Source organism: Cimex lectularius, unplaced genomic scaffold (genome assembly GCF_000648675.2).
Source record: "Cimex lectularius strain Harlan isolate CLEC.00 unplaced genomic scaffold, Clec_2.1 scaffold237, whole genome shotgun sequence".
In the NCBI taxonomy this organism is placed as follows: Eukaryota; Metazoa; Arthropoda; class Insecta; order Hemiptera; family Cimicidae; genus Cimex; species Cimex lectularius.
Window position 1 is genome coordinate 688,362 of NW_019392868.1, and position 22,603 is coordinate 710,964.

The following is a 22,603-nucleotide window of genomic DNA, read 5'->3' on the forward strand; positions in this document are numbered from 1 at the left end:
ACAATGTCTAACGACGCTCTTCAAGTAGTGGCCGGGGCCCTCCTCCTATGCACTTCCATCTAGTGGTGTTTACGATTAGAACAGAAGGGGCTGGTTATTGAAAGTGAAAGTTCAGGATTGTTGAGTTCCAACGTAGATGAAAACCACTCAATAGTAAAAAATATATGTGGAAAAGTGGATCTTGGAAATGGGGTAAAATTAATTGACCCGTCGTACAAACGCCTGTGAGTATTGTCCATCAGTGCAGCATATCGTCATTGTGGTTAAAGCCAAACTTTTGAGTTTCCCAGTTTCTATGTGGCCATGGAAACTTCAAGTGTTTCCTGCGCGGACTTCGCCTGTCAACATCGACAGTGTGAACAAAATCAAGAAATTGACGATATGCAGAATTCTGAACAAAACATTTTAAATCTTTGAAACTGATTACATTAACAAGTCCAAATACTTTAGAAAAATGCCTTGCCATTTGAGTGTGTATTAAATCCGGTTGTGTGAGCAACGTTTTAAATTTCTTCATATGTTATCAGTTTTGATAGAAACGTTTAAAATATTAATTTCCACATAGCCATTTTAGATTGATAGGTATTCGCTTTAACAGTTTACACGTAATATCCTGGAATACCAGTTCTTGAATGCGAAAGACATAAATATTTAATATATTGAAAGTCCCCCCCCCTTGTTGAATGCTTCATTCTCTTTGACTTAGCTCGAGTTCTAATCCATTATTTGTCATCACATGTGACTACTACATCACCCTTTCCATCAAAGGACTGCGTCATCGTTCACTCTTCAATATTAAAAATCGCTCTTACTTTTCCCATATTTTCTCTCTTCCATTACTAAATAAGGTACAATGTATTTCCTGGGATAATGAAATTTTCATAAGCCCGGATTGCCCGCCCCGTTATGGAATACGGCGTTAAACTTTTATTTAAGTGAAGTGTTGATGGCCCCAATTTGGACGGAGCAGCAACAGCAAAAGGGACGTGTTTTCAAGTTTTTAATAATTCACCGGGCTCACTTTGTCCATCGCACGAAAGCCGGGATTAACAACCGACGCCCAAATAGAGCCATCTTAATGTCGTTAAACCTTCAATAATATTTACCGAATAAACGCCATGAATTGATGACGAAATTCGAAAAGGTGAGGAGTCACCGAACTCAACAAGCAGAAATCTGTTAGCCTTTGACTATAAGACCGACTTTGTGCTAATTAGCGTTCCCGGTCGATTAACAAAACAAAAGCCCGACGTTCTCATGAAATTTTTAACGACTTGGGAAAAATTAATTAAGCTGTTTTGAAAGTCAATCAGAAAATATCGTCAATTTTTCTGAAAGTGATTAATATATTTCAATCGTTAGTAGGGACAACGATAGAAAATAATATAAATTAAATTCGCCAGGCGAGAATTTCATTTCTTAATCGAGAAAGTCATTAGAATATTAGTAAATTATTAGTTAGTAAATTAATATTAGTAAATATACATATATAGAATATAATTATAGTATAATGGAACGGTACCTTTCAATTGAACAGTTTATTCTTCACTGAAGATGGTGCATTGTCGAAATGCGTTTGTGTATTTAACAAATCCGCGAGTGAAGACGGACCAATAACTGACTCTTTGGTGTTTATTTCTCACTGAAGATGACGAAATGCCGAAACGCGTTTGAGTATTCAACAAACCCGCGAGTGAAGTTGGACCCAATAATTGACCCTCTGCTGTTCAGTTTCTCACTGAAGATGACGAAATGCCGAAACGCGTTTGAGTACTCAACAAATCCGCGATTGAAGACGGACCCAATAACTGACTCTTTGGTGTTTAGTTCCTCACTGAAGATGACGAAATGCCGAAACGCGTTTGTGCATTTAACAAATCCGCGAGTGAAGATGGACCCAATAACTGACTCTTTGGTGTTTAGTTCCTCACTGAAGATGACGAAATGCCGAAACGCTTTTCTGCATTTAACAAATCCGCGAGTGAAGATTGACCCAATAACTGACTCTTTGCTGTTTAGTTCCTCACTGAAGATGACGAAATGCCGAAACGGGTTTGGTATTCAACAAACCCGCGTGTGAAGACGGACCAAATAACTGACCCTATTGTAATATCCCTTATTCCAATTATTCCTTAATATTTCATTTAAAAGCTTTCCCCTTGTTCCGACTTCCCAAGATAAGGACTTTACCGACACCCTTCTCTCCCGCCATTGTTAAATCCACTCTAGACCTCCCACCAGGGTATATAATAGAATGATTGTAAAACTTGATGAGTCTGTTTCCTGTAAGCCCTCCACTCCTGTAGTTATTAACTTTTAATACAGAAGTTAATTTTTCTTCTGCCCTTGTAGTTCTGCATCTACCCCAGTCTCCACCCCATAATCGTGACGTTGGTCATCACACTATGCTGTCTAGTTCTCACTGAAGATGGAGAAAAAATTGGCCCTCCCGTTTTTTAATAAATACTTGTAATGGTTATAATTTTTAATTTTTGTTTTTTATTGGATATTTGTGTTTTGTGACCGATTGTTTACTAATTTGTTCGATTGTGTCAAGCTTGATCTCTCCTCACGAATCAAACATCTTATTTCTGGATATTTTCAAAGAAAAATATAAAATATAGTTAAATAAAACAATTAAAAAAATTAAATTGAGTAAAACCATTTTACCAAAAACATTGCTGATAAAAAAAATGAAGAAAATATTCAATTCAGTACGGATTGATTGATTCTCGTGTTTGTTTGTTTCTCTTGCGATGACCATCACTTGCATTCGACGTGGCATCGATTTTGAATGTAGTCCAGTGGAATATTTTCACACTTCTCCAACAAAGCCATTCTTAATTCCTTTCAAATTCAATGGCATCACTGGTCGTCTTTTTACCCTCTCTGACAACTCGTCCCAAAGGAGTTAGATAGGATTTAAGTCGGGGCTATATGCTGGCTACTTCAAACATTGAATTGAAGCCCATTCCAAGTAGTCACCAACGAACCTAGGTTGTTAGTTTTATCCAGGTTGGTGCGACCTTCCATAGAAATGCCTGCCTAACCATAACTTCACCACCTCCGTAGCTTCTCCGGAATGAAAATGTTGCGGGGATATATCGCTCTCCTGTCATTCTCCAAACCCGTCAAACGACCACAAACAAAAACCTTCACTCATCCGAAAACAATATTTTAGTCCGATCATGCTCAGACAAATTGACACTTAACCGGTCTGTTCTGTGCCTTGTCAGAATTTCTGGACCAGTGGCAGGCCTTCTCGCCCATAATCTAGCTTCTAGGTTTTCGCCTTACAGTGCGTAAACTGACATTAACATTTCTAACATGTTGAAGTTGTTGCTTGATCTTAACTGCGGTAGAATGACGATTACGGAGTACATTCGAAACAATAAAACGATCATCTCTCTGAGATGTGACACGACGGCGACCTGATGCCTTTTTGAATAACCTCCAGTATCTTGGTAGTGATGGAAGACCTTTCAGACAGTTGTGCTGGGAATTTTAAGCACCCTGGCCACATACGCTTGGTTTCTTCCATCTTCCAACAATTCTATGATTGTAGTCGAGTGTTTGTACTTAAAACCATCACTCAAACAAATTTGAAACTTAAAAATGGTACAATTAAAAAAATCAAAGCGTCCAAACGTTAAAAACAAGCTTTACATACAAAAAAAAAAAAACAAGATGGACCTATATGGTTTATTTACAAAATCCGATTGTAAGCACAAGTGGGAGTTTTTATCTGTGTTTTATTTACTTCTAATCTTTTAAAACGGGATAAAGATAAGATAATGAATTGAGGATTATCTAGGGGGTAATTAAAAATATTAACGGTCGCTACTTTTTTGCCTCTAGTTGTATGAGAAAGAATTACAGTCCTATACCGATCGTTTTGCTAGAATCTTGGATAAATAAATTATACATACTTTCCAAACTATCATCAGGCGAGTAAAATTTTAAGTAAAGACTAATCATCTGATATTTAATTTTACAATAGTAGTAATTTGAAAAAAGCGAAATTTAAGTGCTTCATATGAACCTTTTGGGGGGAAAGATGTTATCACAAAATATGGATTTTTGTGTATTCCGAGAAATCATAGTGTATTGCTTTTGAAGTAGAGATCTTACCACATAAATACATGCTAGAGCGGGTGAATAGAACTCCTAGAATGGGCGAATAACTATTTCTGTGTCCATTTCATTTGTCGCCGAGAATCAAATAGATTACACGACATTTGAAAAATGGCAAAAAGGAGGGAAAATTCAAAAAGGTGTGGTTGAATTTATTTGGTCAATCGGACCATGAAACCTAATCGATTTGATATATTAAACATTTTTTAAATAAAATTCAATCTCTTAGGGATGTTTTAACAATTTTACTTAGTTTAGAGATAATCTCTCCCGTGTGAGAAAAATTAGCGACCCAAAAATTCTCGGTGAACGTTGTAAGCATGTTTCAAATAATTAAGGTTTTTAGTTGAGATAAAAAAAGTCAGTGTCACGAGCGGGATTCGAACCCACGACCTTCGTGGTGTTGAGGTGGGAAGTTGGTGCCCGAGGGGATCGAAGGCACGATAGCTCAAGTGGTAGAGTAGCGGAGTATCAAGCCGAAAGTCGTGGGTTCGAATCCCGCTCGTGACACTGACTTTTTTTATCTCAACTTAAAAAAACCCTTAATTAATTGATTAATATCCAAAGGCTTGACTTCTTCCATCTTCCAACGATTCTATGTCTCTAGCCGAATGTATCACTAAAATCATCACGCAAAGAAATTTGAAATTTAAATATGGTACAACTTAAACAGTCAAACAACCAGAACGTTAGAAAGAAGCTTTACAGAAAAACAACAAAGAAGAGATTGACTATTCAAAGATTTATTTACATAATCCAATTGTAAACAAAGTGGGAGATTTTATCTGTGTTTTATTTGCCTCTAACCCTTAAAAAAATATTGTTGTAAGATAATCAATGGAGGATTGTCAAAGAGATAATTAGAAATATGAAGGGTGGAAAGAGGGGTGGTTGTAATAAGCGATTAAAGTAATTACAAAAGCATGATTAAAATGTTGATATTTTATCCAGTTTTCTCCATTTCATTCCGGTCGTGTCTTCATATGTATACTAATGGAAAAGTGCGATTAGCTCTTTTTGTGAGTGATGGTCGGGCGATGACCAAACTCGATATATTATCTCAAGTTTTTACTTCAACTAACTCGCTTTCCACCACACGCGGAGCTGTCCTAACGAAATGAAATACTAGTTTAGAAATAATGGTTTCACGTCTTCACAGTAGCAAAATGTATTTCGTTAATTTATCAACCGGCCCAAGGAAAACTGGGCTTCCATTTTCTATTCGAGCAGTTTCCTTTTTCAAGCAATTTCGCCTCTCATCTACATCATCCACTACTCTATTGATATACTTGAACGGGCTTGTTTCCGTTGTGAAAAATTATAAAATGACCACTGGGTTTAAAACTAGAGGGTTGAACGAGAGAGAATAATTTGAGGATTAAATAGAACACAAGATGGGCAAGAATCAACACAGATTGATGTTTGTTTCAACATTTCGGTCAGTTGGTTGTTATGCTTGCTGGGTGCTGGGTGCCCTGAGGAATTTCCGGCTTTTCGACATCTTCGGTGGTAAAACTCCGGTATTTATACTTTATTTTGCTGTTTGTCAACCTCCATTTATCAAGAATTATCGTAAGAGGTCATTTTATTACATTGTTTTATTTTATTCCTTACAGCTCAAAACGCACATAGGCGACAGACCGGAGTAGACAACAACATAAATTATGTATAAATACAAAGGAAAAAGTTAAAATCAGCCATAGATCTAGGAGCACAACACAGATTTGCATTTCCTGATGAACGGGCTGAGGCCATTTTGGAAAACGGCGGTCAATGAGGTAGTGTAATTCAAAACACGAGCAATTATGGACTCTGTACTGTCAAGCTCGTAGGAAGTCCGGTGACACGGAAAAGTGGGCCATTCTTCAAGGTGCGCTTGAATAAGGAAACCCCAGCATAGAATCAAAAATTGCGAATCAAAATAATTTTGCAATATATTTTGTCAAAGTTTGAATCAATGGCAATTGAAAATGCTCAGCGTCAACATCATCATCATCTGTCTTTTATCGCTCGATGGTCTGTCAGATGGCATTTTGCACCCAAATAAGACAAACACACGAGAAAGCGCACAAATCGATCCCTATACGAACTCACCACTGAGGATGGCGAAATGTAGAAACACTCCTGAATGATTGAAGACCAGCAAGTTTCCTCCGTTTATCACCCTGAAGAACTCGAGAAGAAACCTCACTCAGAAAGATTGTCTAATTGCCTCCTTAAATTCCCATAACCATCACCATCCGCACCATAAGGACCGTCAGTCCGGAACTATCGCCATCATCCTTTTTAACAACGAACTGTCATTATTGTATTTTTATCGTTTTTTGAATCATTTTCAAATCCATGGATGGAAAATTTAAAGTTCGATCTCTGGTATCAAACCGAGAAGGAGGAAATAACGAATACTTCTGACAGACCAAAACAGTGAGGAAATATGGATAGAACATTTTTTTGGATAAATAACCTGTGGTTTTGAAAAGTCGACGGTGTTGGCTTGAACCAAATTCGTATCAATTACCATACATTATAAAAATGAAAATGGGGAAACCGCTGGACTCGAAGAAATAGAAATAGCCTTGCCAAAGTGTGGCATGTTAAGAAAGAAGACGGGCCCTGGTCCACGGAGAACGGTTCGAAAAGGTAAAAGGCCATACTGACAAGACTACGCATAGGTAGACAAGAATAACGCACGGGCACCTTCTGGTAGGTTTCACGTAGGTGCCCGTTATGTAAGGATAGAATAACGGTCGTGCACCTCTTCAATTGTAGAAGGCTTGATGTATACAGGGTGGCCCCAATCGAATCAACCACACTTCCAGATTTTATAGGAAATTGAACGCTGAGTAAAAAAGGTCCTATGAACGTGTGTCCGCAAACCCTTCAGTTCCGAGCTACAGGCAAAAAACCACGAAAAACCACGTTTTTTGACCTTATTCGTGAAATTGTTAGTAAACCGTTAGCCTGACCGTAAAACATCTCGAAACAACATCTGTAGAGGATTAATTTCCGCGTCGTATGAGATTAAAGCCAGCCTGATCGGCCGAAAATTTCATTTTGACGATTTTTCGAAGTTAGGAGGGGAAGGGGTACAAAATTCACCATTTCTGACAGTTTTATCGAAAATTCACTTGAACTGTTTTCTGATGGGTACCCCCTACTGAATGAAATAATATACGAAAAATCTGAACGGCTTACCCATCAGAAAACAGTAACATTCGATTTGGGTGAAAAGCAGTAAATTAGCTACAATTCGAATGTTTCACGAATCGGACTGGGGCTGGTCTAATGTGACGGAGAATTAGATCACATCACGAGAGAATTTTTCGGTAGGATATTCAAGTTGTGAATTTTCGATAAAAATGTCAGAAATGGTGAATTTTGTACCCCTTCACCACCTAACTTCGAAAAATCGACAAAATGAAATTTTTGGCCGATCAGGATGGTTTTAATCTCATTCGACGAAGAAATTAATCCTCTACAGATGTTGTTTCGAGTTGTTTTACGGTCAGGCTATCGTTTACTAACAATTTCACGAATAAGGTAAAAAAACGTGGTTTTTCATGGTTTTTTGCCTGTAGATCTGGACTGAAGGGTTTACGGACACAGGTTCATGGGACCTTTTTTACTGAGCGTTCAATTTCCCATAAGATCTGGAAGTGTGGATGATTCGATTGGGGGCACCCTGTATAGACACTGTTTTGGCATATCATCGGACCTGTGCGTAGTCTTGGGGCACGGCAGCGGGCACAGATCGCTGTTTTGGTACCTCAGGGCTAAAGGGATTTTTAAATGTTTGTAGTTTTATGTGTTTGTGTTGTGTCTGTGTTTGACTTTATGTTAATTTATTGGAATGAATGTAATTTATTAGCATGAAAGGAAGGGGGTGATTAAACCCCGCCCCGAGGAATATCGAGTACTCTGGGGTGAGTGTGTGACGTCTGGAGAGTAAAAGTAAGTTATTAGCGAGAGTGGAGAGGGTTCAACCCCGCCCAGAGGAATATCGAGTACTCTGGGGGAGTGAAAGTGACCAGACCTCTATGTTTCTATCGAGTGTTGTGTTTGTGTTAATTTATCGGAATGAATGTAATTTATTAGCGTGAAAGGAAGGGGTTGTTTATAACCCCGCCCCGAGGAATATCAAGTACTCTGGGGTGAGTATATGACGTCTGGAGAGTAAAAGTAATTTATTAGCGTGAAAGGAAGGGGTTGCTTATAACCCCGCCTCGAGGAATATCGAGTACTCTGGGGGAATGAACGTGACCGGACATCTATGTTTGTGGTGATGTATGTATTGTATGTTTTGTTTCTATTCTGTATTTGACAACCTGAGGTACAACCGAGAGACTAGCATTCTAGGATATCAACATAGTATATATTTGAAATCAGAGAGTTAGTACCAGATCGAGACGCTCAAATGGGTGCAGTTTAAAACAAAATATGCGCGAAAGAAGAGAAAAAGAAGGAAAACACGCAGAGGACCGGCGATGACCTCAACAGTTTGTCGGCCCATAAACTTCCCACTTTATTATTATAATACATTATAATGTACAAATATTTCGTACAGGTAATACTGCCAAATATGATGATCCGTTGTTTGTATGTTGTGAAATTAGCTGTACGGAAGTTCAATTTTGTACGAGTGTACCGTCTTGGATTAAGAAATTGTTGGAAACGTGTAAGAAAATTCAAGCCGTTTGATTTGTAGCCAATCACCGAACGGAAAGGAGCCGGAGTCGAGATGGATGTGGCCTACCACTCGTTTCTCAAACTATTCTCAAGTTTTCCACAAGTTTGACCGTAAAATAATTCACTTAGGTTTTAGAGTTATTGCCTGGCCGTGGCGTGGCTGACGGTATATCATTTTAAATGTTCCCGCTCCCAAAGCTTGCACATAAATCTCAGTATACAAAACAGTGGCCACATATATTGTTCAAGTCTTGTGTGAAAAATAAATTATGCCCACCCTTGTTTACCCTCCGAGTTTTAGTTGTAATGAAACACGGTTTGGCTGTACGCGCGGAATAAATTACAATTAAAGAGTTTTTGTTTTATTACGCCATGTTAATGCGCGTTATAATGCCTTTTAATCTCGCCGAATTACAATCGTCCGAAACAATTTGTTTCCCTCCTGAAAATCCGCTTTCTTCAAATGGATATTTCTAGGCAAAAGTTATTTTACAGAAGGAATTACAGTTGGGAATATTAATAACTAAAACAGAAAATAGAAAACTAAGAAAGGTGGAAACATGCAGCCTGATTGTCCATTGTTTTAACTACAAATCTACAGAATAATTTATTCATAATGGAAACAAGAAGGGAAAAAATAGGAGATCATATTTATTGATTAAATCATGAAAGACTAGGTTTATGGGGGTTGAGATGGGAAGTTAGTGTCCAAATGGATCGAAGTCACGATATCTCGAGTGGTAGAGCAGCGGCGTATTTGGCCGAAGATCCGTGGGTTCGAATCCCGCTCTCGACACTGACTTTTTTATCTCAACTAAAAACCTTAGTTAATTGAAAGATATTAATTGATCAAGCGGACCACGAAAACTAGTGAATTTATGCATAAAGTAACAACATATTAAGAAACAAAAGTTTACAATTTATACATTATTTATTTAAGTACTTGAAACTATTTTTAATAAACACGTACTCCCAAGTTTGTGTAATTGTGATGTCATCAAAACGTAGATTTACCGATAGTTACTCTTGACTGATGATTGCTTATGTTGTTATTTATTGTTTATATCTTTACATGCTATATATTTTTATTGGATTGACTTTCACCCCAAAGGTCGTCACTTATCTATGTGCTGACCCTAGAGGTCATTACTACAGGGGTGTTCATCACCTATGCTGGGTCCCTAGTATCCTTCTTGAGAGGATGCCTAGGAGGTTGTCGCTTCCCAACTAACGGAGTTATATTTTGCATTGTATAAATTAACTTTTTTCCACATCCTATGTATTTGTTAAATTTAAACAGTGTTTGTAAATCCCAGGCTCTGAAGATGATCTCAATAAAGATCGAAACGTTGGCACGATAAAGAAAATGTTTTTCTGAAACCTACATCACACCAGATCGCATCTCACGATTTCTGAATAATTAACGGAGTTAGGTTCAAACGGGGTCTTTCGACACCTATATCATTTCAGCCCGAACGCATATAAAATATATCTAACGTAAAACTAACTAACTTGTATAATACAGTCGTAAAATTAATACATTCACACCTACCATTACACAGTATTAATAATCGTATACATTATTACATATTCCTTAGACATTGCTGGAGGGGCGATGATGACGCTACATTTCACCAACAGCTCCTCACCACTCACGCTAATAAATACACTCAAACAAAACATATTTTCCCAAAACACATAAAACAGATCTTTATACCCACGTCCTTCAAAAAAGCGGAATAAGAAGACCCAGAGACTCGTTATTGGGCCCTCGAATTACTTTTAAATTTGGCAGCGAGCCTACTGGCACTCGGTAAGAAGCCAAGGCATGACAAGCTTCTATTATGTAGGACACATAAATGTACATTATTTATTGGATTATATCTTGTATCATTCATACAAAAATATCAATTGTTCAAAGATGTTAGGAGTTAGTTCATAAGTTATGTTGTATGTAGCGCTCTGAGGAAGGTAAAATAGAATCCGAAAGCTTAGCATATATTGGAATGCAAATATTTCACAGCTGACTGACTATGGGACTGTGATCCCGGAAACATTCTTCATAACTTCCTATAAAGTCTCAACGGACTACAAAGGGGAGGAAGAACACATGAGAGCATCAGATGCAATGATATGGTATATAGATGGCTCCAAAACAAACGAAGGAACCGGATCGGGCATTTCATGTAAAAGCCCAAGATATGAGTAATCAAACTCATTAGGGAAGGACACTTCGGTCTTTCAAGCAGAAATACATGCCATACGCATGCATGGTTGTGCCCTAGAAAATGTTATAAAGAGGTTACACTGGCAAAAAAATCTTCATAAGATCTGATAGCCAAGCAGCTATTAAAGCATTAGCATGTAAAAAAATCACATCAATATTAGTCAGTGAATGTATCCAAAATCTCCAAAACCTGAGGAAACACAACAACCTGATGATATCTTGGGTGCCAGGGCACAGGGGAATTTTGGCTAACGACAAAGCAGACAGTCTGGCCGGAGGAGGATATACAAGACCGTACATAGGCCCCGAACCTGTACTTGGGATAACAAAAACAGTACAAAAGTATAGAATTCTCCATCGCAGAATGGATCCAAACAAAACAAAAGGAGAAGTGGATAAACTCTGGCGGTGCTAGACATAGTAAACTTATGATGGAACAACCCTCACCAAGACTGGCAAAAACACTGCTGCAATTGGAGAGGGCCAAACTCATAGGAGTGTTAGAACCATTAACCGGTCACTGGCATCTGAGTAAACATCTAAACAACATGCGTATATACAGCGTTGATCCCATTTGCAGATTATGTAATGAGGAGGAAGAAACAGCCACTCATATCATCTTCGAATGCGAAGCAACAGCTCAATGGAGATTTAACCTAATATACGGAAAAAAACTTAGGGAATCAAATTGCAGCAGCGACATTCAATAACCTGATTCTAAGGAGAAGGATTGAGTCTATTGCATTGAACTAAGGAACTAGGAAGGTACAATAAGCCAGAAGGCTGCAGTGCCTGGGGAGCGCAAACCCCGCTTCCTGAGATAGGAAGTTGGTGTCCGAGTGGATCGAGGTTACGATAGCTCAAGTGGTAGAGCAGCGGCGTATCTAGCCGAAGATCGTGGGTTCGAATCCCGCTCGTGCCATTGACTTTTTTATCTCAACTAAAACCCTTAATTAATTGTAATGAAAAAATATTAAAACATTTTTTTACGACGTTTCTTTGAAGGCGATAAATTTAGAGCCGAAACAACGGTGGTCCATTCAGAGCTTAAAGCTTGGCGGCTTTTCAGTAATATACTACATGGAAAAATACCTTACGGGGTTGTCAGTATTGTTTGAAATGCGAAATTAGATTATGGGAAATATCCGGCCCGGAGGACCATATTTTTTTCCCACGGTTTTCGGTATTATGCTGAGTGAATATAAAATCGAAACATTTTTAGTTAAGGCGGAGTAAATTGGATCTCCATACAACAGAATACGGTTGAATGCATAATCCGGCCCGGAGGACCACATTTTTCCTCGAACGTGTTCAACTACCATGCGAAGTGTACTAAAAATATAAATTTTTAAGGTTTAAGTGTGACAAAATTAAATCTCCAATCGACAGGATAGAGATAGCTCGAAATGCACCTAAAATTTAGTTTTTGTACATTTTGTTACTTCGAACCCCGCAAATTTGTAGACAAAAGGACGGGTCCTTTTTGACCCCCCCCATTCAAATTGTTGGTCTGCAAGAATAAGTACCTTCTGGGATTGTTGTCATCCCGTGAGAACCTAGAACGATTGCAGAAACCAATCATCCGGCCCGGAGGACCACATATTATTTAATAAATATTAAGGGGAGCGTACATAAAATCTAAACGTTTATTAACTTTTAGTAAATTGGATCGCGAAATAATAGAATAACATTGATTGATATATAGGAGATATTTGAGTATTTTGAGCCCTTCAGCAATATATTTTTAAGTTTTAATTGTGTTAGATTTCTCATTTGTGAAATATTCTGCAAAAGCACTTTCTGTAGTCGTGAAATTGTACAAAATGTGAAACTAGTTTATTGCGAATATCCGGCCCGGATGACCACACTTCAACGGTTTTGAGTATCTTGCTGAACTTATTTAAAAAGGAAACATTTATAGTTAAGGTGGAGAGTCAGAAACCAGATGGCACAAAAGGCTGCAGTTTAAAACAAAATACGCGCGAAAGATCCAAAAAAGAAGGAAAACACGCAGAGTATCCTTTTTTACAATACCATACCATGGAACTTGATCACTACCTTTCCTAAATTTAATTTACGGTTAAATCCTAACCTTGTTAAATATTTAAATCAATCCAACATTGAAAAATGGAATATTAAGAATTGAAACAATAATAACTATATTATTTAATTGATTGGTTGTAATTTCAAGGGTTATTCATTACTGCGCTTTTGTACAGCGGTGTCTTCTAATTAATTCATCCAGGAATTTACTGATTTGACCAGGTTGTAATGGTTGTTTTTCTTCCACGGTTGTGTTGTACGACGTGTGTGGTGTGCCATGGTATGTATAAATAGTATTTATTTGGCTGCCTCGGTTCATCCCGCTCTTTAGCAGATGTCCATACAGCCTGCAGTGTCTTGCCAAGAAACCTGTCGAGATTTTGAATCTCTTCCTGCTTTCTCTTTTCTACCTGGTCTCCCAAGGATATTCATGGATTGTTTGGGTTCAGGGAGCGATTCTTACTCTTATACTTCGTTTTTGAAATTTTTTGATAGTTCTGAACAATGGTTCAAGGGGATGCGGCAGCTCCATGTTTTCGTTTCTCTTTACTCTGCATATCCTGGAACGAACAAAGGTTGCTCTGTTTGGCAGTTTGGTTGCTTAACTTACTTAATTATTTAAGTACCTCTGAGTTCAGCTGATGACAGGTTGACTATTTGACATGATCCTTTTGTGGTTCTGTTCAAGTTGAATTGAGTCAAACTTCTCTCAATAGCACATACTTCGTCTTGAAAGATTTTGCTATGACCAGGCCCATCGGGTTTGAGTCCTTTAGTTTGGAGCCAAATAATCCTGCCCTGTATTTTCTTGCTTCCTTACGTATTATTTGATATATGTTAATATAAATTTTATCAATATTTGGTCTTGAAAATTTTCTTTGGATGTACAATAATGGCAACAATATTAATAACAATATTTTAAAAATTTAATACTTATTATTTACATTTCCTTGTTTCCATCTTTCATAAAAAAATAACTCTAATATCGAAAGTTTGTAGTTTACAGATTACACATAAAAAACTTGAAGAAAGTTGTGAGATTTCTCCATGAAGTGGGCGAGATGGCGAACCTTCAGTTTGCTATCATAATTTCAATATGTACATAATTTTCAATCTGCGTTTCGGCATTTCACTATCTCCAGTGATAGGCTTGTGTAGTGTTTGATCTGAACGCTTTCTCGTTGTTTGTCCTATGCCACATTGACGACACAGCAGAATGATCGGAACTAACCCGCAGAAATAACTAACTTAATCGCCACTGATGATGAAGAGAAGCAGGAACGCTTCTGACAGACCAAACGAGCGATAGAAGGCAGCCGAAATGATCGGAAGAGAATCGATTTTTATATACTCTACAAACTGAAAATACGCCTTGTTATTTGTACCTTTGCTAATTTAGTTCTTTGCAATCTGTAATAATCTTGATAAACTCTCCACACAACTGGCATCTTCGTGGTACCTCGGAAGGTGTAATCTTGGTATGACCTATGCTCCTGGCCAGTAGATCTTTTCCCTTCTAGACTCAGCCTCCGCAAGGCCAGTGTTGACGCTATAATGCCAGAGCATCAATAATGGACATATTTCGCTGATTGGTTGAAGCGCCGAACACGTCTGGATTTGATAGAACCACGGCAGCCTCTCTTAGATGTTTCCTGAGGTCGGGAATTGTTTTTGATCAAAATAAATTTGCGGACTTGAGCCATTAACTTGGATTCATTGCTTTCCCAATCACCAGTTTTTGTCAACTTCCCATCACACTTTTTTTCAATGCCAGTGAGCCTTTTTGTTGTTTTTATTAATGAATGTTTTTAGTTATTTATTTCTTGTTTAAAAAGAATATGTGGAAGCACGGCAGAGCCGATATTCCTTTGTTGTTGTTCTTTTTTTTATATTTTAATTAAAGTCCTTTTCTTATACAATTGCAATTACAGTTTTTATTTTTAATTCCTTTGCCACTATTCTTCGGACGGGGAAAAATCCAGAAGAATTGTCTTAATTTTATTTGGCTTGTCAGTAACACGACATAGGCCATCGCACTAAATTTTTGGGGACCGCGGTAGCCGAGTGGTTAGCATGAGAGACTCTCACGCCGCGGTCGTGGGTTCGATTCCCACCGTCGCCTCTGGCCCTTTTTTCCCGATNAAAAAAAAAAAAAAAAAAAAAAAAAAAAAAAAAAAAAAAAAAAAAAAAAAAAAAAAAACACGACATAGTGCTTCATAACGCTTACTTTTCGCAAAAAATTATATTCTTATTTCCTTTCTTATTTGATTAATGATTTTATCTATTGGCTCATTTTACTTTCCCTTTATTACAAAAAACCCAAAATGTGAGCAGTATAAAATAACAATTTATTTTAACATAAAATGAATTAAATTCCCATATTAAACAATGGACGGATTGGTTTATTTTTTGTATTGATAAACATGCCCATAAAAGCGGTTTGAAGTAGGTAGTTTTATGACGTATTAAAGTCCCTTTATTTTATCGTCGCTCCATTGTTCTGAAATAATAACATTCTCCATTGTTCGACATAGGAACTGGCAAAAGTTTTAACAATTTGTTCAAACCGCTCTAGAATTCCTTAGCTATTTACCGTCAGAGTAGATTTCAATTGAAATTACACCTGAGGAGCAAACACGACGAGATTAATGGTGCAATAAAGGCGGAAAGGTGCATGACAAGGGAAAAAGGTCTCTTCCCCAGTAGCAGGTGCGTTTGTCGGAGGCATCAAATATACATTTAATACAGGAAAATTTCTTTTTATAATGCGGCCCAATAAAAGTTACGCTTTATGGCCCTTGTACATTTTCCCCTGGGAAGCATTTAATGCGAATTTATTGGCGCGTTTAATATAATGCCTGCTCCGAAGTTTTCGTACATTTCGATGACTATCAATTGAGCTGAACCCATATGTGCAGTGCGGATAGTAAAAAATGCCGTTATTGCCAATGCCCGTCCCTTACTGTTTAAAATATTTAGGGAAAAATTAGATGTTTCTCATGAACTTGATACTCTTTCACTCAATACGCTTTGAGCGAAGCAAAACCTTTCACTGCTAACCGAAGTGGTGTGACGATGATCGGTTCATCATCATTTAAATAAGACGAACGAATGTTTTGCGTGAAGCAGTTCATGTATTTTTAAAAAATTATCGTGATAATAGGCTTGCTCATCATAAATCAAATAAGACAAAAAGTTTATGTTTAAAACATAAAATATATTATGTTGTGTTTAGTGACCGTTAGTTTACGATGAGTTCGTGAGATGCGGTCTGGTGTGACGTAGGTTTTAGAAAAACGTTTTCTTTATCGTGCCAACGTTTCGATCTTTATTGAGATCATCTTCAGGGCTCAACGTGTTTGTTTTCCGTGTAGATGTGCCATTATTGGCACACAGAAAACAAACACTTTGAGCCTTCATTTTTTTGTCTAAATTTTCTAGCATTGTATAAATTAATTTTTCTTTTTATCTAAAATTTTCTAGCATTGTATAAATTCATTTTTTTGAATGTAAAATTTCTAGCATTGTATAAATTCATTTTTTTCACATCCTACATGTATTTGTAAAATTTAAATAATGTTTATAAATCCCAGGCCGCTGAAGATGATCTCAATAAAGATCGAAAGGTTGGCACGATAAAGAAAATGTTTTTCCAAAACCTACGTCTCACTAGACCGCATCTCGCGATCTCCGAATAATAAATATTAAAATATATTATGTTTTCTGCATCATAATTAAAAGTATATTATATTTTTACCCATTTATGTAAGGCAAAATTATCTATAAATTCGTAGAATTGTAAGTGGAGTAAAATTTCGTTTAATAAATTAAGAATGTAAATAATAATAAAATTGTTTCCTTAATAATTTGCTTTGTGATCATAGGGCTATGATATGTGCGGAGGTTATTGACAAAAAAAGTGATCCATGTTATCAGTGCAATCGTATTTATATGCAAGGACACTTACTTTAGCGCCAAAGTCCTAGTATGTGTTCGGAATGTAGGGAAAGGTTGCTCCAAGTACCCATTTAACTGACACCATTCAATTCCTTGCCTCTATATAGAGAGCGTATTTTTATTTAGTATATTTGAAATCCCTTTTGTGTACTTGTTGGCGAGAATGTGTCGTGGAAGAGGGCTGATGGCAGAATATTGGGTAATGATCGACAATCAATTAACTTAGTTATATAAGTGTAAAAGTTGATGGAGGAATATCGAGTACTTCACCTAACTAAGTGAATGGTATGTAAATAAGAAAGAATCTATATAAGAGTGAGTGTGAGTGTGGATAGGATTTGGATTTAGAAGACCTGCGTTGGGTCCTGAAATTCCCTTGCTGTTGGCAGTCTTTCCCTCGGTCGTCCTAAAAAGGACAATGAGGCTCTTTAACGTTCACACCTAGACTATTCAGCCTTATCGGACGTTTTGATTCTCAAGATGAGAGCTGACGCACCTCCGCATACGACAGAATGGTGTTACTGCCGCAGCGTTGGTGTAGAGGCAGCTCAGCCCCGGAGGGCCAAGATAACCTCGCTCCTCGGGTGGTCGGACCTGCAAGGGCAAAGGGTTACCTAAGCAGAATACATCAGCCCGGTCTCCCGCGCACTCCCTAGAAAGAGAAGGCCACTCTATCTCCCAGAGTATTGAGGCTTCTCTAGCGAAGAAACTACCAGATCTGCTCCGGACGCGGTTTTGTTTAAAGTGGAATTGCTAACCACTCCCTAGAGGAGACCGCCTATGGTAAAAGCCTCCAACCGAGCTCAGCCAAACCTACGTGCAAAGCATACTCGAGTAGGAGCAACCGATTCACTACACGTTCCCATCCGCTAGTACTCACGCATTCGAGGGACTTTTCAGCATAATCATTGCGTCCTCGACGCTTATACGCTGCCGTCCGATCCGCCGATAACGGTGGTCATACGCAAGTTTCGTGCGAAGGTCACTGGTAGAAGACAGCCTTTCCTCTAAGTTCCAGGCCAGGGGGGTGCCACTACGAATCCATTCCCATTGTAACAGGGGATGAATTTTGGAACATTTCTGTTTCCCCGTAGTACAGATGGTTAAGCACTCTCCCCCAGACAGGATATGGTTCCTTAACCCTCGTGTGCCTCTGATAAAGCACCCGCCGCCCATGCCGACCCGAGGCCGACATGAGTACAGCTTGTGCTTTAGAGAGGTTGCCACGCACTCTGGGCTACACCATTATTTTGCGCCCGGACCCCTTCCCCCCTGTAACCAAGGGTTGGGAGGGGGTCACAGGATAGAATGAAGGACCCTGGATTGAGAAAGGGACGTGGATGAGGACACGAGGTGGACCTTTTCCGGGTTTGGGGATGGTTGGGTGGTTCTCGAGGCCTGCCGGTAATTTATTGTAAATTACAAAAGCTGGAAATGCCAGCGGACTGCGAAAACTGATAGGCTCAACTCTGCACAAGTGTGTATTTATGAATTGCGTTACAACCCATTACTGCTTTGATTAGTATATTAATAGAAACGATAAATGAGTGAGTGTGTTGTTCAATATTTTTAAAAAGATAGTTTAAAGAGATAGTTCCTACTCACAGTTTGTTTTCAATGATCCGGATTTCGAGGTTATAGCGCATCATCAGGTTGAAAGAGTTCTTCAACCTGATGATGAGCTATAAGCTCGAAATCCGGATTATTAGTTGAAAACAACTAACAGTGAGTAGATCTATCTTGTTAAAAAGATTGTGTGTATGTATGTCATACATGTTCAGATTTGGGTTTATACAAATAAAAAAATCACTCTACAGGATTGAAATAACATTAAGGAAAGTTGACTTCTAAGTGTAAAGTATCAACGTGTTAGTTTAGCTAGCATATTTTTCCAGAGGGCCTCATTTTTGATATATTTTGCGCAGACTAAATCATTTGCATAATTTTTATAGATGTAAAGCTCTGGTTAGACAATTCATTTGATTATAAAATTGAAGGATACTTCAGGTAGATCAGATAAAGTGATATATGGACAACTGTTCTTTTTTACATATATAATATCTTAAATATATTATAAATTAGAGTGCTATGGAAGATGTTTGTTAAGCTTGTTGCCAAATTGACGCATCATGGATTGACTTGGTTTATGACGGTTTCTGCACTGCTGCGTTGAAGGGGATTTCTACGTCGACCAGGAAAAAAGCTAGGAAGTTTTAGTTTCTGCGCAGATACTGGAACGGGGTTGAAATGATTTATGCATATCTATACAGTCTAAATGTAAAACTTTTCCAACTTTTATTTTCCCAATAAAGAACAGGGAGTATTGATCTTCCTCCCCCGAGGTCGGGGCCGGCTCTCCATCAAAACTAACGATCGTCATATTCAATTCCGTTGAACAAAACCAGTGCTATAAATGTCGACGTCTGTGAATTATTCCACTTTGTCCCTGATATTTGCAGGCAGTTATTTTTTATGTTAGTTGTTTAAATTTTATGACTGATTGTAAAACTAATGTAAATGACGTTAATTTCAACAAAATTAGCTGGATTCACACACACGCGCGCACACACGCACACACACACACACACACACACACACACACACACACACACACACATGTATGCACACATTCACTCTTTCTCTCTCCCCCTCAACTTTTTGTTTGATGTCACAAAACCATTAATTTTCGGATTTTGTGAATATAACATTTGAACATTAAATTAAAATAAAATTAATTTAACAGAACCGTCAAAAAATAAATAAATAAAATAAATAATAAAATGTAAAAACTACAAAATTTTCATATATCAAAATGTCAAATTTAACAATTTTTAATTTTTAACATTAATATGGATATTGTTTGTATTTTCTGTTCAATATAACATAAATAAACGGTTTATGCTCGGGAGAAATATATAAACTATCGAAATTTACAAATATCAAAAAGTCAACATGGCAGATTTACTCATTTTATATTTTCCAATACCACTGATACGTTTTGCATATTCTGCATGCTCTGTTGCATGTTACATAAATAAACAGTTTATGATACGAAAGAAATGAGTAACAATAGTAATATACAAATTTGCTAATATCAAAATCTAAGATGTGGCAGATTTACCTATCTATTTTTGCTATTGTTCATTATTAGTGATATCCTTTACTTTTCCTGTTATTTATGTTCAATGTAGCACAAATGGACAGTTTATCCCACAAGACAAAAGAATAACAAATTTAGCAAATATCACAATTTTGAAATATAATAATCATCTACAAAGTGGCAGATTTTCGCTTGTTTCCGTTACTGTTGATATTTTTGTATTTTCTATACAATTATTGTTGAATGTTACATAATAAAGATAATCAAACCGTTTTTTACTTTACAACGATTTACAGGAGGCGTCTTTGGTCGCAAACGGTTAAGGCCTGACACGGCGCTTATCACGATAATGTAAAGGTCCCTGGTTCGAATACCGCGGCCCAGAGATCGAACCCGACAAACTATGTAAAAGGCTTTTTGTTTCAAAAACAACTTCATCCCAAGGGGAAAAATAAATATATAAATTTAACAAATATAAACAATACTTAAATTTACAAATATCGCAATGTAAGATGTGGCAAATTTACCTTTTTTGCTGCAATTTTTCATTATTATTGATATTTTTAATTTTTTCAGTTATTTTCGTTTCAAGTAGCAGAATTAGACAGTTTTCTTTCTATTATTTTCTACGAAAAATCAATAACAAATGTAAAAAGTATCAAAATCAGCAAATATCATAATGTAACATGAGGCAGATTTTTTTTTTGTTATTTTCCATTATTGTTAGTATAGTTTGTATTTTCTATTATTTCTGTTCAACGTACCTTAAACAAATAGTTAATTTAGTTAAATTAATAGTTAAGAGAATTTCGTAATAAATGAAAAAAATATCGAAAATTGCAAATATCTAAAAGTTATAGCGGCATATTTAACAAGTTTTGCTATCGTCCAATAATATTGATATTTTTCGTATTTTTTTTACTTCTGTTAAACATAGCATAAATAAACATTTTATACTACGAGTGAGATGAATAACAAATGTAATAAAGACGTGGCATATTAACTCTTTTGTTATTTTCCATTACTGTTAATATTTTTTTTGTATTTTCTATTATTTGTATTCAACATGCCTTAAATAAACAGCTAATGCTCAAGAGAAATACATTAGAAATAAAGAAAATAGTGAAAACTGCAAATATTAAAAAGTTGAAGTCCCAGGTTTACTCATTTTTGCTATTTTCCATTATTATTGATATTGCTTGAATTTTCTACTATTTCTCTTCAATGTAGCATAAATAACGTGTTTATTCTCAAGAGGAAAACAAAACTGATGTAATAACGATCCAAAATCTTTCAATATCAAAAGGTCTAAGTGGCAAATTTACTCTTTTGGTATTTCCCATTTGCTATTTTGATTGAATGTTGCATAATAAACAGTTTATTCTACGAGAGAAATCAGTTGATAGAGATGAATAACAAATATAAACTGTATTGAAATTTGCATATATCGTAATGTAAAATAAATATCAATATTAATGGCAAATAGAAAAAAAAATAAATGCATTATTTTTTTATTATTATTTTTACCAATATTTTTAGTTTCCACAGTTATTTAGTTTAATCATAAATAGACAGTTTATGATACGAGAGAAATACCAAACAAATGTTTAAACTCTCACAAATCTGCCAATACCAAAAAATCAGTGTGGGAAATTTACACATTTTACTATCTTTCAATATTATTTTTTGTATTTTGTGTTATTTAGTTCAATGTTGCGTAAATAAAACAATTTATTCTACGAGAGAAATTGATAAAAAATAAAAACAGCAGCGAAATTTTCAGATATCATGATGTACAAAGTGGCAGATTTACTCGTTTTGCTATTTTTCATCGTTTTTAATATTTTTTTAGTTTCTATGCTATTTTTGTTCAACGTAACATAAATAAACAGCGGAAAATGTAATAAAGTGCACTGTGCTGTTTTCCGTTAGTATAGATATGGCTTGTATTTCCTTAGTTACTAGGATTAGACTAAAGGCCTATGTAATTTACTAGCAATCTCAGTTAAGAGTAATTCCCTTTTTTTTTTTAATATACATTGTGCAATGCACGCCTAATACATTATTATAACGTACTGTTATTTTATTTTTTTGTCCTCACAAAATATTGTTTGGTGACTGTAATTTAATATTAACTCATATATGTATTTGGTAGTAATAATTGACCATATTAATTATTTCGATTAATTATACTTTTTATCTAAGCTCTTGGTTCATATGAAAAAGGTAGTGTCAAGAGCGAAATTCGAACCCACGATCTTCCGCTAGTTGTTCGAATGGATCGAAGTCACGATAATAAGTTGTTAGATAAGCGGAGTTTTGAGCCGAAGGTCGTTAGTTCGAATCCCGCTCGTGACACTAGCTTTTTCGTACCAACGAATAACTTATATAAAAAGTATAATTAGTTATTTAAATATATTGTGAGATGCTTCGTTGAAGTCTACGAAGTTTAACTT